The 23,433-nt window shown below is 44.5% G+C and overlaps 1 non-coding gene and 1 pseudogene across 1 annotated transcript; both read right to left on the minus strand.

Annotated features, from left to right (window-relative positions):
* Window positions 1-21,930: 21,930 nt before the first annotated feature.
* Window positions 21,931-23,421, minus strand: LOC140222720 (uncharacterized; annotated as a pseudogene).
* On the minus strand, window positions 22,806-22,943 carry LOC117859383 (small nucleolar RNA Z247). The gene has a single exon (XR_004641181.1). It is a non-coding gene; the product is annotated as a small nucleolar RNA Z247 (small nucleolar RNA).
* Window positions 23,422-23,433: the final 12 nt, after the last annotated feature.

Below are 23,433 nucleotides of genomic sequence, written 5' to 3' on the forward strand. Positions count from 1 at the left end.
ATTTTACGCAAAACGAGGCACTGTAGCGTGAAGCCGTTTAGTAAGCCGAGGCTAAAATGAAATAGAAGCTAGGTGAAGCCACTATTTTTAGCTTCAGCAGCTTTGGCTTGACCAGTGAAGTCGTTTTGTGAGAAGTCCTCCCAAACGGGACCTTAATTAAACACGGCTGATCTGATTCGAGCAGAAAACAACTGACTGACTGATGGATAGGGCCTGCCTTCTAATCTCGCACAAGAGTCAAAAGTAAAGGCACACGTAGCTTTCTTGACGTACTCGATCTATCCCTGATTACTGATCTTGCGTCTTGCCGAACACACCATCAGCAGCTAGCGAATCGCCGTGGATTCGTGTAGATATTTCGTGCCGGCCGGTGGAAAAAGCAGCGGCCCAGGCCGCGTAGCTTTCTAATCGAGCTACCACATGTGATAGATGAGCCACAAAGTAAGAGATCGATCCCTCCTGTTCGTTTTCAGAAGAAAAAAAGAACAAGAGATCGACGTGTACTGTTGGTAATTAGTTTCCTTCTTGCAGTGATAGCAAAAACGACAGGGAGCAACCTAGAGATTGTGCTATCATCGCAGTACACGGTGAGGTGGTACGGCATCTCTCCATTGACAAATCAGGTTTGGCCAGTTTTAATTTGTCGGAGAAAACTGCATGCACTTCACCGCGTACTGTAAGTGTTGGAAGCGTTTGCCAATTTGCACAAGGTTTGTTTCTCATTAATGACACTTAACATCACCCCCACGCCATTATTTTGACCTTTTTAACCCCAGCCGCCGGTGTCATCTGGCTCTACCTGCGTACTCCGATCGATGCCCCGTTGATGTACCTCTACATCATTGGAATGGCATTGTTGGAAGAATCAATACAGATTAGTGAACCTACTACAGAGTATATATTGTTATACTTGGATCTATTGAATGCAAACTGAGCAAAGCTGGTAAGGTTTCTTGTGGTGGAACCTGCTCACCCGGGTTCGAGTCCACGACTCAGCAGCATGGATGCTCACATTTTTCTGGATTTATTTTTAGGATTTAACCAGCGTTATTCTTTCAGTAGCAAGCGACGTGCCCGTCCACAACAAGATGCTATTAATGACTTCGTCAATATCAAGAATTTGCTCGATCAGTCTTTCATTAAAAGAAAGCAAAGAAATGTCTAGGTATAATAGGGCCATGGTCCTAGATTGTTGGCCCAAATTTTCTATACTGTAGTAGCATAGAAGCACAGTCCAACCAGTCCAATTGGCCCATTGAATGGTCATAATCATTGGGCTAGCCCAGCTCTGTCCTAGAAAGCAATTTACAGTCACACAAACACCCATGCCTGGTGCTGAAGCTTAAGCTCTCCACACCAATGTTTGCACTTGCGTCGTTCTTACAGGCTTATAGCTTATTCAAAATTACTCCCAACTATGTAAATCAATCCCCCAAGTTCCCATAATCCATATTTTACCCACACTGAGTGTTGTTTAATTCCGTCTACTATTATAGAATGTGACAGTTTCCACTCTATACTCAACTTAGTAATGTCAACTTATATGTCATTATAACATTATTTTGGGAATTGCAATGTCATGGTTATGGAAATTGTGCTATATATCAAGTTGTCCATATGCATGGTCTGCATTGGATTCTGAGTTTATGACATTCTCTTCAACAAGTAAGTTTCAACTTGGTATGGCAGTAAGAGATCAGAAACCTCCATTCATTGTAGAAGTTTGAAACTTCATCACGTGTGTGTTCACGAATAAATAGCTATCCAAGCTCCAGCAAGTCATTCTATTCATGTTGGATCCAGGAAACAAGCAAACTCAAGCACTTGACGACCTTGGGAGAGATTATCAGAGCGTCCGAATGTATATACATTAATAAATTGAGCCTTTTAACGTACAAGTGAGATTATTGACATATTTGAAGATGCTATCCACCATTTGGAGGATATCAGTCAAGTGCTGCTAACTGAGAGAGAACTTAAAGCTGCCCAAGGGACCTTGAAATTGCACTCGGTTCAACCAACATTTAATATTTGAATATACTGCATGTTTGAATTTTTTTTGTTTGTGTCTTTCTTTTTACAAGGTATGTAAATCATTTGCTTCCGCTTTATGAAATAAGGTCTATTAAATACTAATAAGATAGGTAAGAAGCCAAGTAGTGTGACATTGTTTTTTACCTATAGATATCTTAGCATATGTGCAATATTAATATAGAGGTAGTTGTGGAGCTACTTAGTATATTTAATTTACATTTATTTATAAACTAGGGCCACAAAAAAGTGATGTATTTTTTCATTCTCTGGTCAATGTGATATTCTTTTGACACTTACGAGTTATAATTATTTCGTTCAAATTCATTTTGTTACATAACATATGAGCAAGGCAGATCAATTCTCAATACAAATAATCATAACAATCAACCAATGATGAGCGGTAAGGATTTTTCAGTCATTTACCATACAAAACATAATCCAACAAGGTTCGGTATCAAAATTTTGGTAATGTTGTTTGCTCTACACATTTTCTATCACCTATTTCATTGCAATGTAAAAAAATTGGTGCCATGATATTCTGTTAAAACACCACTACTCTTAAGCTTTACGTTGCACATGGTAGCCTGATTAATTAAGCCAATTAAAAAGGTATATATCAATCTCGATCATATGAAAAGGATCCAACGAGCTCTTTGTTCACTTTTTTGTTTTACATTTATAAGAACGTGTGGCATCCTTTGATTCCACTTGTCTTGCTGGGAGTGTCAACAAGTTAAGCCAAAATGAAATTCACTATCATGTTTTCTTATTTTTCTTCTTCATTACAATCGTCACACTTGTTGGTGTAGGACGGCCTCGAAGTCGACTCCGTCACAATAGCTAGTATGTTCCCCTTCGCAAGGGATTATACTTCTCCCCACGAAGGGATTTAGAAAGTGTCTATCCTAACCTCCCACCTTCGGATCGAAATTAAAGATGAATCAAGAACCATAAATGCGAAATAGAAAATGCCAATAACTTTCATTAACTTTGGACCAGTCGTCGTAATTGTGTATCAATTACAATGGCTCCACTATTTATAGGGAGATCAACCGCCACCAAGTTCAATTACACTTTACTATTAGCCAACGGCTAAATTCCAAGAATATTTCGGGGTACAACGGGAAATACGACCTTCGTACGGACTCCTCCAGCTGGCCCCTCGTTCGGCCTCGCCAATCCACATGGCAGACAACGTAGTCTTTAGTGCGCGCCTTACTTCGGAGGTCGAAGCGCTCTTCGTCAGGCACCTCAGCTCATCCTTTCCATCAATGAGACGCACAAGCCCCTCACTGGAGCCCCGAAAGCAGCCCTCTACCATCACGCTTAGAAGGGCCCCTCGTAAGCCTAAGAGACCTTTGTCGGCACCTTCTTCATTCCTGCACCCAGAGTTCGCCACAAAGCAAAATGAGCCGTTAAGATCAATTCCTGAGGGACTTCTCCCTCCGAAGGGGATTCCGAAGGTGGTTTCCCCAACAGTAGCCCCTCGTGAGCAAGGACCATCTCTTCCCTTGATGGGCCAAACTTACGATCTTAAAAATCATGGTGCAACCTGTGGCGGAACCGCCCAAATTAACCTGACTAAAATGCATTGAAGTCGCCTGACATGCGATTATGCACTTTAAGCAAGTCAACTTGGTCGACCGTCGGATTTCCTCCGATAAACCACGTAAACAGGATCGAGAAGCATCGCTCACGCGAAGGTGAGTAGCACAGAGATTACAACATTCCATACTGACAACATAGTTCAACAATTTATTACATCAGAGTTTTTGGAAATTTAAATCGAAATTTTGCATGGTCCGAGGTCAAATTAAGGCTAGCGGAAGCTTAACGTCGATACAAGATATCATGACGGAGCCGATCATGACATCAAAAATTTCTTCCTTCGCCATCCGAGGAAAGATCCCACTCGACGATCCAGCCTGGAGGAAGCTGGGTCGGCCAAGTGGTACCAACACCCAAACTACTGACATTACCTGAAAAAGATTAGCCACAACAAGGCTGAGCAACTAGTACTCAGCAAGACTGACCCGTCGGAAGGACGCGACCGAGACTTAGACATGCAAGGCTTTCTGGCTCTGGGGTTTTCTTGCCAAGAGCGTCTAAAGTTAGTCCTTACTTTCAACCTTTTAGCTCATGTTCTATGTTCTTTATCCATTCTAGATTAGCAACTTATCCTAAACAAACATGGTTTCCAAGCAATTATTTAACAAACATCAAGATTAAAATCATCATCATGTTCCATCTTTACTCAGTGCAGAATAGCGATCAAGTAGTCCCAATCTGTGAGAGGCAGACGAATCGATTCGAATTTATTAAGCATGCATGGCAAACCTAATCTCACGACATCCGCGCACCACGAAGGGTCGCTTCATTTGTCAGCCGTCCCCATCGATCCCTTAGGCACGTGTCAGGGCCAACTTCCTTTGGCATGCAATGCTCCACAGTCCCGGCCTAATGCTGCACTGTGACCGCACTTGCACCCACATGATGCACCATGGGAACGACGTTCCAAGGACAGCTGGAAGGTATGCCACGCCCCAGTTCAATCAGGTACTAGGCTTCCCCATCCCATACTAGGTATAAGATTAGTACTTTCAATCACTTGATCACGAACGCCGACACGTTTCGACCTTAGTTCATTTTCATTTAGACTGACGGGGTAATCCACCAAACATCGAACACAAGCCTGGCCCCGTCCGTCGTCCTTATAGTTTCGACAAAACTGAAACATTCAACTCCTATAACTCGCGAGTGACAGGAAATCACTCGACTTTTACCGAAACCTATTAAGCAATGCAACTACTCGGCCTTATAAACTAGTATTCAAAAACAAGGCACTAAGTTATGCATCTAAGGTTCCATTACAACTCCTCGAAATGTAAATGCGCAATCAAGTAATCAATAAGTGGTATGAAAGCAAAACAGGGAGTTCATGCACCGGGGCTTGCCTTCAGAAAAAGCTTGCGGGTCCTCGGGGTCTTGCGCTGGCTCGAGCTCTCCTTCGAAGGGATGCAGCTGGTCCTCGGCGGGGTCTTCTTCAGGGGCTGGATGAAGCTCGTACGTCCCGTCGACGAGATTCAACTCTACACGGAATGCGATGCAGGGGTTAAACATTTTAGATGGTTATTTTAACACACTCATGTTTTAACACGGACGCTTGTAGCAAAGCTACAGAGAAGGGGGGGGGAGTTCAACTTCTGTAGGTGAAGAGCAGGATGGAAGGGTCGGATTGGGGAAAACTTAGGGTCTGACCCTCAGGTTTAAGGAAAACCGTACCGAGGTCCTCAGACTCAACACAGAGGAATCCTCGAAAACATTTCACCGATACCCTCAGGTCAAAGAAAAAGTTACAACCGAGCCCTCGGGCGAGGCGGAGAGAGGGTCGGCGAACAGAAAAGGATAGGGGTCGGGCGAGGCGAAAAGAAAAGGGGTCAGGCGAACCGAAACAAGGGTCGGGCGAAACGAAAAGACAGGGGTCGGTCGAGACGGAAAGACAGGGGTCGGGCGAAACGAAAAGGACAGGGGTCGGACGAACCGAACGGAGAGGGGTCGGACGAACCGAACAAAGGAGTCGGGCGAGACGGAAAGATAGGGAGGTTAAGTAGCTTACCTCCAGGTCTACCGGCGAAGCCTTGGGGCTGAACAGGAGCAGGCTGGGGCGGAAAGGTTGTACGCACGAAGGCTTGGGTGGCGGCGAGACTTCGACGGTGGTCCGACGGCGGCGGTGCTTCTGGTGGACACAAGCAAGCTCTAGTACCGCGCGGAGGAGCGGGCGGCTGGTGAGTTGGAAGGAGCGGCTTGCGGGTGGTGGCGAAGGTGCGGGCGGTGGCAAGAGGTGGCATTGCCGGTGAGGGGGTCCCCTTTTATAGGGCCGGGGTGGCGCGGAGGGTCGAGGCGGGGCTCCGGTGGGGAAAGGATAAGGCCGAAAGTGGCGAGTGCTCGGGCGAGGTGGCCATTGGCCGACGATGCCATTGGGCAGAGGAGGCGGAGCTCCGGGTGGTCTTCGGCGGCGATTGGCCTTGGGCGGCGAGCGTCTGGGGCTTCCGGTCTGTCGGGCGGGCGAGGCGGAAAGGCTACCATGGGGGTTGGGCGAGCGGGCGGAGACGCGGGACGTCGGGGGCATCTCAGCTTTCTCGGCGAACGGGCGGAACCGGGTTGGCGGAGCAGAGCCGTGGCAGGCGGAAGGCGACTTGCGCGCGGCCGGCGATTGGCTAGCCCTGCGCTCGCTCCGTCCTGTCGCGGGCGCGGGTTGGGCGCCGTGGCTCTCGTCCTGTCGCTGTCGCGCTGGTGATAGGGCGACGGCGAGCGGCTGGTGGCCGGCGGCCACGCGGCGTGCGGCGCGCGAGCGAACATGCTCGGGCGCGCGGGCATCGAGGCTCCCTTCGGGCTGCAAGCCAGACCAGCTTTGGAGCGATCCTCCTCCGAATCTTTCAACACAACTCCCGAAACTCCCTTAAACAAACTTGTTCAACTCTGGTCGTTCTTCAAATTTTGTTTAAGGTGTTGGTTTAGATTGTGAAAGGATTCAAAGATATTCCACGCCAAAGTTAGCCAAAAATCTGGAATTCCAGACTTAGGATTTTCAAGCATCCGGGGTGAGTTGACTGGTTTACCTCACTTTGACCGGGATTTTGAACCAGTTCGGGCCCGATTTGGATCTGGGTCAGTGTAACAAAGTTGGAACACTCTTGAGGTACTACAACTTCTATTAAGGCTCTGACTCGAGTTTAGATAGGAAAACGGGAGATGAAAGCTTGCAAAGATGGAGGAAAACTCGAATTCCAGGACTTAAGAGATTTCCAGGGTCCTACAGGGAAAACCGGCTTTGGTTGTTGTTTTTGACTGCTTTCCACTCTGGATTAGACAAGGTGCCTTTAACCAAAGTCGTTGCAATTTAAAAGTTTTACAACTCTTATTTGGGTAGAAACTTAAGTTTGTATATAGAATTTCAAGCTCTTAAAACAAACCCCAAAAGAGAGCTTCTTAGGTTTATAAAGGTCATTTCACTTCTTAGCTTAGGGATTTAATTTGACACTGGTTTAGAATTAAAGCACTTAATTTAGGTAGAGTTATTACACAACCATCCTTCGGAACTCCCCAAGGTCAGCCCATGCAGGATTTTACTTAATTGCCCTTTTTTTATTTATTCTTTCCAGTATTTGAAAGCATTCATTAATATTTTTTCAATGGTTTTTACGTCTTTTTGTCCCTGTTACTGTTTCTCTTGCCCTTAGACTATAAATACCCCTTGCGGGCCCTTGACCTTTTACTTTTGCTGCTATCGCTTTCATTGCCAGAGGTCCGAAGCCCCCTTCGTCCATTATACTGGTAATTTATATAGCTCTTCGTTCAATATTTCCTAGAGGCTTCGTGTATTGCCTTCTATGGCTTCGAAATGGAAGCGTCCGTCGGGTGACGAAGAGGAAGACAATGTAACACCTATGACCATCATCTTCGGTCGGAGCTAATTGACACCTGAAAGCATTGTTATGCTGAAAGACAAGAGGATGGTGATCTCTGCCAGGGCTCCTGTTTCCGAGGTTATTCCTAAACCTAAGGACAACGAGGTTGTCATTTTCCGGGATCTTCTTTTTGCTAGCCTTTGCTTCGAATTGGACCCCGTTGTCGTGGACATACTTCGTCTGTTCGATATCTATGTCCATCAGTTGACACCGAATGCACTTGTTCGCTTGTCAACCTATATCTGGATATGTAGGACCACCAAGGTCAAGGCTTCGGCCGAAGGGTTTGCTGCTGCCCACAAGGTCCACCACCAACCCAAGTATCTTTTAGAGGATGAAGGAGGTGTTGTTATTGAAAAAGAGGCTCAGTTTGGATGTTTCAACTTCGTTCATCGCACTGGTGTAGTGTCCCCTGTAGCTGCCTATCACAACAAGTGGTATAATGATTGGCACCAGCACTAGCACTGGTTGTATCATGAAGTGGAGGCACAAGATAATGGCGAGCCTCATCGTCTTGTTACCAAGGCAATTCCTGCCTTGCATAAAGAGTACAAAGTTCATCTTCCTCCGTGCTCCGAAGGGGATGAATTTATCTCTATGCTTCGTCTATTTGCTCGCAAGTATAGCATTCGTGATATTATCAAAGAGTATCGTATGGTCGGTGTGTGGTGATAAGCACACGGTTACGGTGTCCGTATTTTTATCCCAATCTTTCACGGTACCAACAGGCAGCTAATATAATCACTTCTGGATTTATTTTCTTGTAAAGGTAGCAAGATATCTATATGTATTATCTGATTAAAACCCCCTTCCCGTGCTTCAGGACAACAACAATATAGGCAACAATTGCTTGCTTGAGGTATGCGCAGGAACAAGACAAAAATCAAATCTCAGCTATTAGCCACTAACTTCAACCAGCAGTTGTAATCTTCACGAGAATAGATAGTAGTGATTTATTTATCTTGCCAACCAATCACATCAAACAAGCCTCCGTAATTTCCATGAACAATCACAGAGCCAAATAGTATAGCAGTATAATCCACAAGGACAAGATAATTCCGTTTGTTCAGCCACCAGCAGAAACAAGAATAGAACAGATAAAAGGGATCGGCTTACAAGACTGCAGTCCAAACCCTAGAAAAATCCTTCCACCCATGGTCATGACGAGCCATGATCAGAAGAGAAGAATACACGCCCAAACCAAGATGATCTGATCACGCCTCCTCTCAAACCCCAGCAGGGTCGGCTTCAATTTGGGCTAACAGGTGGGATTGTCATCTTCTTCGGAGCAGCGCCTGACAGAGGAAAAACTCACGATAAAAAACCAAGTCTCCTCATACAAGGGACGTGGGTCCCTAATCTGTGCACGAAGGCACTAATCCGACTTGGACTCAACTTGATGAGAAATAACTTCTAATGACCCTACGTGACCAAACCAGACTCAAAGGAACTCCGACTTGCATATGGACTGATCTGAGATATGTATGCCCCCTACGTGATCTCAACTTGCATGCAGCCAATGCAAATATATTCTTTTAGTTCCTTCTTCTCTTCTATTTTCTTGAGAAGATTACCTCCTTTAAATATTAGCTTGGTTAGCAAAGTGGTAGTAGTAGATAAAACTCCTTCCTTCACGTTGCTTTTCTTCACATCAAAAGAAAACGAACCAAGCTGCAAACTTAAGAAACTCGTAGCACCAACAGCTGAAATAATTTGAGCCATGGGCTCATCATCCTCTCTTCCTTAAGACAAAGCCGTCCTCAGCTTTGGTATATTTTTAGCATCATCATTCTTGAACTGATCAGCCTCTTCGCATGGCATAAAAAATATCTTCACAAGTCGAACTTAAATCATTGAAAGAATTTCCACCAGCATTACTTGCAGGCTTGATATCCACATCACTCTTTCCCTTGCGAGACAAAACTATCCTCGGCTCTGAGGTTTTCTTAGGTGACTCATTCGTGGCAGCAACAAGCTCAATCCTTTCTTGACTTGTCACCACCAAACATTTATTCTCATCCATTGATATAATTTCAGAATAAAAGATGGAATTATTGGAACATCATGAGTAACATGAGTTGTAATTACTGGAACATCCTTGATGCGAGCAGTAATCATTGGAGCAATGACAGTCAGATCATTCTCTCCCTCTTGATGCAAAGCAGTCCTCAGCTTTAGTGTAATGTTAGCATCTTTCTTCTTTTTCACCGACGCAAAAACCGCAGCCTTTATAGCATGCTCTAGCATCGGTTTGAGCACATAATTACAAACCCGTTCAAGCCTTGGACTCGCACCTCACGTGCAAGGTCTGCGGAAATGGAGGACACTCGGGGAACGACTGCCTCGAGACCCGGCAAGATGTCACCTACATGAACAACAACAATGGGTACTATCCTCAAGGAGGTCAAGGGTGGAAATGGTAATTACAATTCGAATTACAATTCAAACCAACCTTCCTTAAAGGATCTTGTTCATGGCCAAGCTAAAATCAATGAATCTCTTTCTAAGAAGCTTGCCACCAATGATAAAACTTTGGAAAGCATCAATGCAAAAATTGAAAGTCTTTCCTCAGCTTTTAAAAATCAAGTGAGCTTTAATAAAATGATAGAAACTCAATTAGCTCAAATCGCTGCTGTTGTTCCTGTTTGTGAACCTGGGAAAATATTGGGACAACCCGAGAATGTGAGTGCAGTCACCATTAGATGGGGCAACCCATGTCGGAACCCGCCAGTTACTAACCATGCAGGGAGACCCAGGCATCAAAGAAGAAACTCATGGGTGGAACCTGTAGTCAAAAATGAAGAACTAGGGTACTTGGCGATCAACTGCTCAATGTGGGACTAACACATATTCATTGATTTTCCAAAATTTGAATTGGCATGCTATTGAATTTCTAAAATTTGATTTTCCAATATTTGATTTTTCAAACTGCATATTTGATTTCCCAAACTTGCATTGGCATGCTAGAATTTATTCTAGCTAATTTCCTCTTTCATAAAAATTTCTAAAAATTCAAAAGCAATAAAATGACTTTGAGCAAAAATAACTTTGAAAAATATTTCTGAGCATTTCTAGAGAAAACTTTGGCTTGGCCTCCCCACTATGTCACCATATAGCTGTTGGGGGCCGTGGGCCAAAGCTGGTAGCCAGTGTGGCCCACTAGGGGTCAACCGAACCGTTGGTTCGGTCAAACCAGGTCCAATGGCTCTTGGGCTCCACTGACTCCAACGGCTCCTAGCCATTGCCCTTGGTCGGTTCCCAATGGCCCAGCTGCCTTGCTCTATAAATGGAGGCCGAGAGGTGGGAGTTGATCATTCATTCAACATTTGATTCACTCATCTCCTCTCCTCTCTTTGCTCTCGGGATTTCATCAAGTTTTTTCCTCAGGTTCAAGTGCAAGAAATATCTCTCTCTCAATTTCTTTGCTGAAAGAATTAACCAACCTTGGAGGAGCAACTCATGGGTAAGAGTTCATTTTGATTTTTTGCTAACGTAACCCGCGTGCAAGTTGTGTTTGTTCACGCTCCATCCATCATGAAGGGATTGGGATGGAAGCTCTCCGGTGCATTCAAGAAGGTGACGAGATCGAGCTCAAGTCACTCCCGTGGAAGCGCAAGAACACACCTCTCCAATGACTACACGCCAAGCCCAATGTGGGAGGAGGACGTGCCGCAATAAGAGCACTTCGGACTGCAAGATATGGAGGTGGAAGGACCACCTCTCGACCTACACGGCGACCAGGAAATTCAAGACTACACCCTCATCAAGGACTGAGTCTTCTTCCACACACAAGCATTCAACTTGGAGCTCCTTGAGAGCACAGGTTTGGACGTCGACTTTGCTACTGTTTAGCATACAATTGGATGGAATGATTTCGTGCTCATTTCTGAGGAAGGTTCCCGCCTACTCACCATCCAATTCTTATGCTCCTTACAAGAAGCAAATGATGGTATACCCTTTTGTTTCTTCAAAAGGGAATACCAAATCTCCTGGATGAACCTTAGTCTGCTTCTTGGTTTTTGTAGAAAATGCATAGTCGACTTTGACAAACCTATCCGCGATTTTAATCGTCATTCCTTTTGGACAAGCATTTCTAGTCAAGTTGTTGTTGGCAAGTTTTCTCCTCGCTGCAATGATATTCATAATCCTACTTTGAGGTTGATGCATAAGTGGCTTGCTTTATCGCTTTTCCCTATGGAAGATGTTAGGCCTGTTCGTAACAATGAGCTTAAAATTCTTTATGCCATGGTTAAGAAGATTAGAGTTTCTCCTGTTAAGTCTATGATTGCTCAATGATTAGAACATTTCAAGATGACTGGTCCTATTGAGTGTACCTCTTTAATTACCCGCATTGCTTCAAAAGTTGGGGCGTTAGATGGCGTACCTGTTCTGTTCATTCAAACACCCTACACTATCGTCGATGAAGCAAATCTTGTTCAAGGTCATACTTCTTAAGCATGATGCAAATCAGTTTCTTGTATTCTTCTTCCTCGGCTATGCAAATGAAATCCCGTTACCTAACCTGGGACTTTATTTGTATAAGTGTCGGGAGGTAACCCTTCCTCTTGCACCACAAGAGGAAGCTCGCATGAGCAATGTATCTGGCAGGGTAACTCAGAGCAGGTCCAGGAACGAAGCCACTACCTCAGTACCAGCACCTGCAGTCTCATCATGCCATGCAGCAGATGTACCAGGCAGGGTGGGTTCCAGCTAGGCAGATGCTAGGGTTTGCACCCGGGTATCAGCCAGGGTAGGACCAACCTCCACAACTGTATGAAGCTGGAGGCTCGGGCTGGCAAAGTGCAAGGAGAATGGAGTGGGAGTGAGGACCATACGGACATCACACTTCTTCCAGCTCCAAGGGTCCGCCCCCGGTGTCTAGTGCACACCGATCCTCATCGGCAAGGCGACACCATGACCTCATGGACCTCAGCCGCCAGATGAACGATCTCGAAGTCCGGATAGGTGAAATTCAGAACACTCTTAACATTCATGTCCAGAGCTTCGCTACGTGGCAGTAGCAGGTGGATACGCAGTTCAACACCATCAACACCTCACTGAAACAAAGCTATGATGACCTATTAGCCTACTTCTAGTAGTAGGGGTACAACCCCCATCTAGGCCAGTGAGCAAAGAACAAGCTTAGGGGAAGACACCCCCAAGAGAGGTAACCTGTATCTTGCATCTTTTCAATTCCTACATTTGTATTTAAAAAAATCTCCATATGACAAAAAGAACAAAAATATTTAGTTGCTTTCATATGTGTAGTAAGAATGTATTAGTTCTTCCTTGTTGAGATGATGAATAGTTGTTCTGCCCTATTTCCTTCATGTGCCTAGTTTACAACTTAGTATTCTCCCAAGTTCTAAGTTTGTTGGCTATCTCTCATCCTAGAAGCTTGAAACTTGTGGGTGGCAAGTGCATGATCTAAGTCTAAGATTTTGCATGATATGATATGGTACAATACAGTTTGCTATGATCTTGTTCCAGGTGAAACTTGACATCCAGAGTTTTATTTTCAAAAACATAAAAATAATAAAGTTCCTCAATAATGATGATATGTCCTACCAAAGCATAATGATGTTACTTTGCACAACCTGTACACATATGCTACTTACTATCACATTGAGCATTGTCAAATTGTTGTGACCCTTGAGAGGTTTTCGTCATGCCACATACACTCCACATATAGTCATGCCGACTTCCACACTGGAACTTACGCAAAAACATGTCTTCCATCCATATAAATTTACTACATCCCTATGACATGACTCCCCTCTATTCATCACGCAAAAAGATATAGGCTATGCAAAAAGAAAAAAAGAGAAAAGAAATAAAATCCATGTTCAAATAGCATGAGCCAAAAAACGAGAGAAGAGAAAAGAGAAGAAGGAAAAAGAAAGAAAGATAGCCCACATCCCAAAAATAAATAAAAGAGGGAGTCATGCAAAAAGGAGTTTAAATAAAATTTCATCAAAATTTCCACACAGATGCACTTCTTGATCAGCTCCTCGGTTCCTCTCTTTGACTTTGCAAAATTATGTGATGCAAGTATGCCTTATTTAATATCCTACCCAAAAACCCCACAAAAAAACTATTAGAAGTAGGATGAAAAGAGGCAATTCATGCCTTGGTGAGGACTATACACATTGAGCGATCGAGAGCATCATATGAGGAACTTTTTTTCATTTAAAAAACTAATAAAATACCCTCCAGAAAGATAGTTGAACAAGGAGTAAGAGAATGGTGACTTTATATAACCGTTCTATCTTGCAACCGCCCAAGACAAGGAAAAAGCCAAAAGCCCATGGGACTAAGGTAAAAAGGGTGGACAATGCCAACTTGTACACATGGTAGATGGAAGAAAGAAGGCATTGTAGCAACTCCTGATCAACAACCTAAGTCTTAGCTTTTGCTCGGGATGAGCAAAGGGCAAGCTTGGTGGAGTTTGTTGATGGTCCTTATGATAGAAAACTGACTGTCACACTACTCAAAGAATAAAGGAAAACTTCACATATTTGTTATCAATAACCTAGTTCCACATCTATTGGCAAATAAGTGATTTTAGGTATACAAGTCTATACAAGAGAGGAAATGTGTGCAAACGTGGATGAAACACACTGAATAACACTTGACGCATACACGACGCATTAGAGGGCCCACATGCCAGGGCAAACTAGCCCAATCCAGCAGGGGTCTACAAGGATTAGCACCAACACCCAAAGGACGGCCCACCAGGCAAAGGCAATGGCGAGGCCAAACTTGGACAGTGCCCCTGCATTCGCATCGTTATCTTCCATGTGGCGGTCGCTGGTTGACTCCTAGAGGCCGTGGGAGAAGATTCCTCGGAAATACCTCCCAGAAACCACCCTCTATCACCTATAAGAGGAGGAGGAGACCCCCCCCCCAGTTTCAACACACACCACACTTGAAGCCTCTCTCCCTCTCTCTCTCTCTGGTACTCTTGTAATCCTTAGACTAGTGGAGCTACGCTAGAGCTGAATTCTTGTAGTGCTAAGGTAGTCTTCGGTCAGTAAGGGGACATAACCTCCAGCTCTCGGTATGGCTTTGTACTAGGCTTGTCGACATTCTATCTATAAATAGTTTGGTTGTTATGCTATTTCGGTAGTATGCTATGCCATGTCTTATGCTTTATTAAGTTATACTCATATGCTTAGGCTCAATCTATGTTACCACATCGGTTCGTTGTGCCTTCGAGCTTGCTCTAGTTCTATGCCTGTCGATCATCATGGTCAGGGTTTCAGAGGGGCTAGAGTAGTGATCATGTATACGAGCGTGGTGCTCGTGCGCGTCGAGATCCATCAAATATGACTATGCCCCACGGTCTGAGGGGTAGGCGGCAGGTGGTGACAGCCCTGTCCGTCCCTTGTACTCCCCAACGTTAGGGTATGGTGTAGGAGTTCTAAAAGATATCTTGCCCTGGCAGACAGGGAGGGATATTCTCCCCGTAATGTTGTATGCCTAGAGTTAACTCTAATCATGTTCTTGTATGACCCTTGCTAGTATAGATAGATTTCACTAGGACCTCTTGTGTGCCTTGCTCCCGCTAACCTTAGGCTTATTCTTTTATTCTTTATTCCTGAGATTGACTGTGTGTGTGTGTGTCATATTACCCTCATATATTTATCATGGCTTACCCCTGTATGAACTTTGGTCTGTCAATTAAGCATATCATGCTGAATATGTATCTAATAAATCCTTTTACACCAATGTCATCCTTTGGGGAAATATAAATAACAATCCCCTGAATACTCTCTAGGTGAAATGCTACAACGGTATATCTGTGCACTTGCAGATTTCTTCGTAACGTTAAGAAATACCAATAGTGGGACTCAAAAAATTATATTTATTTTTAGACGTACGCGCTGCCACAAAAAATTGGAGGTCAGAGGGGCCAAAAACCCCCTGGGCCGATCGGCCCAATGACCCCAAGCCGATCAGCCTGGGGTGTTTTTTTACTCCAATTCGGTTCCCCTTCCCCATTTTTGGTAATGACAGTTTATGGAAGTGAATTTTTGCGGGGAGGGGTGAGGAAGTTTTTGGAAATATGTGGATCCTTGTCCAAGACTTCAAGGGTATATAATGGAGGCCAACTGGATGTTGAATTTCACATCTACACAAGCAATTTAGTCCTCCAAAATTAGAAAAAAGGGCAATGGAGGCGACCAGGAGCTCGGGGGACGAGAGGGGGGTGCTGGCAGCCAAGGGAGAGGCCAGGCCAATCGGCCTGACCTCTCTAGGCTGACCGGCCTAGCCCCCTCTGGTGACCGCTGGCGTTTCCCTTTGGGTGGAAGTCAAGAGGTGGTCCTAAAACTCCACCAAGGACCTCTCGCAATGCTCGCATCAACGTTGAAGGAAAGGCGCCATCTGGAAAGCTCGCAAGGCCAAAAACGAAGAACGCTCCCACAAGGCGTTCAACAAGGCTCCTCAGGATCAAGCGCAAGAGCTACATGGAGAAGATGCCCAAGTACATGCCAGTTGACTATGGAGTTGATAGCGATTGGGAGGACGATAGGAGCCTGGGATCATGGTGTGTTGTAGGTCGTGGCGACGAAGAGGATGACTACACATACTGGGATTAGGCTGAAGAAAAGAAGGAGAGCAAGGAGCAAGATGGCCACCGTAAAGGCAATGGCAAAGAGAAGAATCTAGAAGACGACAGGCCGGAACCGGAGGAGCATGATCGCTCTTGTTGCACCGCTTGCAGGAAGAACATCTAGTACGTTTTGCTTTGATAAGTCTTTAAACACCCATACTTTGATTATCTTTGCTGCTCTGCTGATCTTTTGTTTGAATGGCTAGGTACTTGACTCGCTTGCTCAGGTTTCGTTCAAGATCTTTGTTCAACCCGTTGGAGGAGTTTATAGTCGCCTGACTTGCTCGAGGACAAGCAAGAGCTAAGTGGGGGGGTATTATTGATGCTCGTTATTGACACACTTTTAGTGCTATTTAACTAGTGTTTTCATTCATATTCTTATACTAACCCGCCACTTGGCACTCGAAACAACCTTGTTATTGTATATGTATTGTATTTTGGCAGGAAATACCACATAATTAAGGGGGTTTCATAAAGAGATTGACGAATATTTGGACATGGGTTGTCGAGGGAAGCTAGCACAAACAAGGAGAGGACTAGAAGGGCTAGAAAAGGCCCATGCTGATCGGTCTGGGACCCTCTAGGCTGATCAGCCTGGCCCATTTCGGGGCCCGGTCGACCTCCCATTTTTTCAGCGTGAAGTCTACAACGTTGTCTAGGATTTTTTCACCGACATCGACCTGGAGCCACCGCCTATGAAAGACTATAAATATGCCCTCATGGATATCAAGGTAGGGGAGTTGAAGAAGAGAGGAGAACACCACGCAAACACCATTTACCGCCGCCACAAGATCAGAAAATAGAGAGAAGATTAGATCTACAGGAGGCCACGTGAATAGGAGTACCAGGGGAGGCGAAAACCCCCCAAGCCGATCGGCTTGGAGGTGCCCAAGCCAATTGGCCTGGGGCTTTTCTGCCCCCGTTCGTCGATGTCTTCGGTCCAGTTGATCTACAGTGCGTCCTTTATCCCTTTTGTGTCAACATGTGTAAGATCATGTGGTAATACATCTGTTTATCCTTGGGGTTGTATGGAGATCTTGATTTGTAATCGTCGAACCGTTAGTTAAGATCTGTTTTGTTATCATTCATATCTTAATGATGCTCTTTCATGTAAAGGCTGGCTAACGCTACTTTGGGTTGCTTTATTGCTTACCTAGAACAATCATCATGCTGTGTTTTTATGTTCCAATAGTTGAGTACTCCTATGTAGTGACAGTATTACGGGAGGGAAAGTGTTGGGCATGGTTCACATCCACTCACGATACACTTAGATCTAGTTCTTTCATGTATGGCGATCGCATCTGCAAGTGATCCTAAATCCTTAGGACAAGCGTTTAATCTATCTTGTTCACACCCTCTATTCTCTATCTTCTTGATCCTGACTACTTAGTTCTTTTATTAGCATAATCATACATTATATAAAGAGCTTTTGATTACATCGACTAGTCCTTAGTTAAGTATACAAATTCCTTATTTCGTGGATTGATAAACCTTAGGGGAATCTCTAAGGAAAATTCTATAAGTGATCCATGCGCATGTGGTACACAATTTGGCGCGCTAACTACCGTTTACATCTACCACGACAAAACTACTTTCCTTGCGGATTTCTACCCTGTTTGGGCAAGGCCGGCTCTATAATTTTAAGGGCCCTTGGGCAAGCAAGAAGATAAAGGCCGGTTGAACTAATTTTTAATATCAAAACTAAAGTATATAGTACGAATAATAAAAATTACTTTGCAATATATGTATAGCTCATAAAACATAACAATAGTGTAACAAAAAAACTAAAAATAATAACCATTATGATTACCTCAAATAAAAATATAATGCTTCAGTGCTTTGTAAAAAATCGTCTTCGGGCATTTCTTGATGCAAAATCTTCAAAAACAGTATCAAGATTAATGTCGTCCAAAACATCCTTCTCAATGTTGCACATAGCCAAGCCATTCAATCAGTGTGTTGCTTACTGTGACGAGCGAATCAGATCGGTGTCCTTGCCGTTGCCGGTCGCCACCTCGTCAGGTGAGGAGCCAATCGGATTGGCGCAGGCATCTCCTCTCCTCAGCCAGAGTGCGTCGATGGGCAGGCAGGGTCGTGACGGTAGGAAACGATCAAACAAAATCAAGGCCGGCTCTATAATTTTAAGGGTGCACTCAATCAATTGCAAGAATGTCAGGACACATTCCCATGTTGGCTGCCTGCGTTGTGTGATAGATCATAGATGCATACCTTGTGAGGAACTCAGAAATGGGTTTGCCGGAGTGGATCGGCGATGTATCACTGCTGGCAATGCGGAGTATGTCCGGCTGGAGGCCCTCGTAGGTGACGAGTGGGACGAGGTGGCGGAAGGCTTCGACGGCATCGTCGTCCGTAGCTCCGGAGACGTCGTGCCAATGCAGGTACTCAGCCGGCACGTTCTGCGCCAGTATCTCCACGAAGACACGTGGCTGCGAAACATCGCCTGCTTACTATGCTTTGTGATGGGCCTTCTAATGTTTACTATATTAAATAGAAAATTATATAAATTATATGTACTAATTACCTATATGGTATTGAGCCCCAGCTTCATGAGCTCTCAACGGTCGCACTGCCTACCCCTCCCCAACAGCCGGGCATATGCATGGGCGGCTGCCTATTTCTACCCTGCCTGGGCGGCTGTAACAACAAAGAACAAATTATCAGCCATGCACATAATAAGGATAAAAAGATCAAGAGGTCGAGCCGGCGAACATACGACTGGAGTGTAAAATTAGAGGTGCGGAAGCTACGTGGGAGGAACTATTTGTCCCTATCTTGGGTACGGCAGGTTACGTGTTTCTTTGGCACCTTGAATAGATGCAAACAAATACATATACATAGTCCCTGGAGATACATCGGCTGGCCCCTTCTACAAGCTGTTTTAGTTACAACAAATATCTTATCTCTTGTAATCTATACAGCCGGTTACAACAACCTACAGAGGCCAATCCGATTACGTCCAAGAACCTGTTACAAGTTTGTTCAACAAGTATATCTAACACTCCCCCTCAATCTAACCTTTGGAGGTTGAGATTGTTCTTGAACAACTCAAGTTGTCGAACAGTAATTGGTTTTGTAAACCCATCTGCCACTTGATCCTTTGTTGACACATATTCAATGTCCAATAATTTTCTTGATACCCTTTCTCGCGCAAAGTGATAATCAACCTCTATATGCTTTGTTCTTGCATGAAAAACTGGATTGGCAGATAAATACTTAGCTCCAATATTATCACACCATAACTTAGCTACTCTTGGCGCCTGAATTCCCAACTCATATAACAAGGTTTGAATCCACATGACTTCATCTGTTGCATTAGCCACCACCTTGTATTCGCCTGTTTTCTAGCACTCCAGGATACATGGTTAGACCCTAAGAAAATAGCAAAGCCACCAGTTGAACGCCTATCATCAAGGCACCCTACCCAATTTGCATCAGAGAAGGCACTAACAAGCAAGGAAGATGATCTACAAACCTTTAATCCAAGCTTAGTCAACTGCTTTAGATATCTTAGAATTCTTTTTACCGCTGCCCAATGCACTGTAGTAGGTGCATGCAAAAACTGGCACACCTTGTTAACTGCAAAGGATATATCTGGTCTTGTCAAGGTCAAGTATTGCAAGGCCGCAACTACACTTCTGTAGTGAGTAGCATCATTAGGTCCAAGTAAAGATCCTTCATGAGCCGAGAGCTTTTTTGAAGTAGAAAGTGGTGTGCTAACATGCTTGCAATTGATCATTCCCACTCGTTGTAATACATCATTAGCATATTTTTGTTGTGTCAATATAATACCATCCTTTACCTTGTTTACCTCTATTCCAAGAAACTAGTGTAACTCACCAAGGTCCTTCAAGGCAAACTCTTTATTCAGATCTTGCAGAAGTGCTGCAGTTGCATCCTTAGTAGAGCTAGCAACAATAATATCATCAACATAGATTAACACAAACATGCTAACCGACCCTTTACTATAGTAAAATAGAGATGTATCTGCTTTTGATGACTTACAACCAATGTCATGCAACTTTGTACTTAACCTTGGATACCAAGCCCTCGGAGCTTGCTTGAGTCCGTATAGAGCTTTGTCTAACTTACAAATATAACTTGGTTGAGATGAATTCTCATAACCAGGAGGTTGTTCATGTAGACATCTTCTTCAAGAAATCCATGTAGAAAGGCATTTTGTACATCAAACTGTCGAAGGCTCCATCCTCTGGAAATAGCAATAGACAGAATGACTCTGATAGTAGCTGCTTTAACAACAGGACTAAAAGTATCTTCATAGTCTATACCATACCTTTGTTTAAACCCTTTTGCAACTAAGCGGGCTTTGTATCTATCGAGACTTTCATCAGCTTTTCTTTTAATCTTATATACCCATTTGCAGTCTATAACATTGATGCCTTTCTGAGGTGGAACTAAATGCCATGTTTTATTGTTCATCAAAGCTGTATATTCTGTATCCATAGCTAACTTCCAATTTTTATCATGCAATGCTTCATCTAGATTCTGTGGTTCACCAGAGGCAGTAAATAACCCATACTTAACGGTACCATCAGTGTATACCTTTTCTTTTCGGATGCCACTTTGTAGACGTGTCCTGGGGCGCATCACAATATCAGGTGCTGCTGGTGATGTAGAGGGTGCAGAAGATCCCGTTGCTGCAGGCGAATCTATCGCAGGTGTTGTCTGCGTCGGCGAATCATGTTGCTCCCCCTCGCTTGCAGGACTGGTGGGTGAAGCTGTGTCGTGCTGGGACGTGGCAGGCGCAGAGAGGCTGGCTATTGGCAGAGGCGGAGGAGGACACGGAGACCGTGGTGCATTCAGTGCAGACTCCGGAGCTGCGGTGGGCAGGACTGTCACCGTATCCTCCTCAGGATCAGTTCCTGTAATTCCAGCGCCCAAGTAATTATTTGTTGTTGTTCCTTCACTGTTTTCACCAGAACTTCCACCAAAAATATTAGATTCATTAGGAAAATTAATCACATGGTCAGATACATGTTCCATCCCAGTAGAAGGGTTAAGAAGGCTGGTTGGAAGGAGGGAAATTTCGGATCAAAGATGGGCTCCAGCATTCGAGTGAAGCTTTGAGAAGGGAAATTGAGTCTCATCAAAGACAACGTCTCGAGAAATAGACATGCTATGTCAAGACATTTGAAGCCTTTATGAATATTGTTGTATCCTAAGAAGGCACATTCTTTGGAACGAAACTCAAGTTTATGCTTGTTGAAGGGACAAAGATTGGGCCAACAAGAACATCCAAAAATACGAAGAGAAGAGTAATCAGGTGTTTGTTTGAATAGATGTTCTAAGGGAGTATCATAGCTGATGACTTTGCTAGGAACACGATTAATTAAGTATGTAGCGGCTAAAAAGGCTTCATCCCAAAATTTTAGGGGCATTGATGCATGAGCTAAAAGAGATAAACCAACTTCTACTATGTGATGGTGTTTTCTTTCAGCTGATCCATTTTGCTGATGGGCATGTGGGCAGGATACACGATGGGAGATCCCTATTTTATCGAAAAAAGTATGAAGGCGTTGATATTCACCGCCCCAATCAGTCTGCATAGAGATAACCTTGCGATCAAATAAATGTTTAACGAGACTTTGAAACTCATGAAATTTCTGAAAGACTTCAGATTTAAATTTAAGGAGATAAATCCAAGTGAACTTGCTGTAATCATCGATAAAGCTAACATAATAATTTCTTCCTCCAACAGAATTGGGTGCAGGACCCCAAACATCAGAATAAACAAGTTTCAAAGGATAACTCGAAGAACTTAAAGATCTACCATAGGGCAACTGATAAATCTTGCCTTTTTGATAGGCATCACGGACTGACTCTTTATTGGACTCAGTAGAACAAGGAAGATTGTTTCTACTAACAATTCTAGCAACAACAGGAATAGCAGGATGACCCAAACGACTATGCCACCGCTCAAGGGATGGCTTGACAACTCCAAAAGCTTGCTTTATTGATGGTGCCGAAGGAAGAGGATAAAGTCCATTGCGGCATCTCCCTCTAAGGATCGTGCTCCTTGTTGCCTGATCCTTGATCACAAAATAATTAGGATGAAATTCAAGAAATGTTGATTATCTTTTGCAAGATGATGGACGGAAACTAAATTCTTTTTAGCATCCGGGAGATGTAAGATATTGTTGAGATGCAAATTGCGAGTATGGGTTGGAACAATTGTATGACCAATATGATTAATTTTCATACCTTCACCATTGGCCGCATGGATCTGATCATTGCCTCGGTACTTTTCACGAACAGCGAGCTTCTCCAAGTTGCTGGTGATGTGGTTTGTTGCTCTTGTGTAAGTGTACTAGTTGGCATCTGTCCCATAGGAGTAGGCAGAGGCAGCTAGCTTCTCATCAGGGATATAATTCTTGTCGAAGCGGTGCCAGCAGTCGGACGCAACGTGCCCTTTCTTGAGGCACACCTGACAGCAAGGGTGATCTTCAGAGGTGTTGGAGTTGCTGCTGTAGCGCTACTGGAAGTTGCCACGCCCCTGGTTGCCGCGTCCATGGCCTGAGCCACGTCCATGGTTGCCATGGCCACAACCCTGGAAGTCACGGCTCGGTGCACGACCAAAGTTGCTGCGCCCTCCTTCGCTAGTAGAGTTAGCAGATGAGAATGAGCCCCCTACTGCAGATCAAGCCTCGTCTCGAAGCTCAGTGGCTGTGAATAGAGTTCTCCAACAGAAATAGGCTCAACTCTAGTTATAATTGCAGAAATAATTGGATTAAAATCAGCATCCAAACCATTGAGAATGAATGCCACCAATTCATCATCTCCAGTTGGATTGCCCGAAGCCGCCATCTCATCTCCGAGAGATCGCATCTTCCCGAATTATTTAGAGACCTTTATGGCCCCCTCCTGTGTAGTCGCCAGAGCTAGACGGACGTTGATGGACCGTGCGCGTGTTTGGGAGGCGAACATGTCATCGATCGCCTTCCACGCCTGTGCCACCATCCTTGCAGTAGACACGTGAGACATCACCTCCCTTGATAGGGAAGTTAGGAGGAAGCTCAGGATCTGTTGATCCCTGGCCTCCCACTCCTCGTACGCCGGATTGGGGACTTGCACCGTCTTGTCACACTGCTTCTGGTTGATCTCGCTGTCGGGGGCAGCGGTCTTGCCATTGATGTGGCCTTCAAGGCGTGCGCCGCGAATAGCAGCGAGAACTTGTGCCGCCCACATGGTATGGTTTTGCTTCGTGAGCTATTCCATGACCTGAGTCCCGAAGAGAGGGTTGGAAGTGGATGAACTAGAAGCCATGACACAACTTAA

Source organism: Setaria viridis, chromosome 5 (genome assembly GCF_005286985.2).
Source record: "Setaria viridis chromosome 5, Setaria_viridis_v4.0, whole genome shotgun sequence".
In the NCBI taxonomy this organism is placed as follows: domain Eukaryota; kingdom Viridiplantae; phylum Streptophyta; class Magnoliopsida; order Poales; family Poaceae; genus Setaria; species Setaria viridis.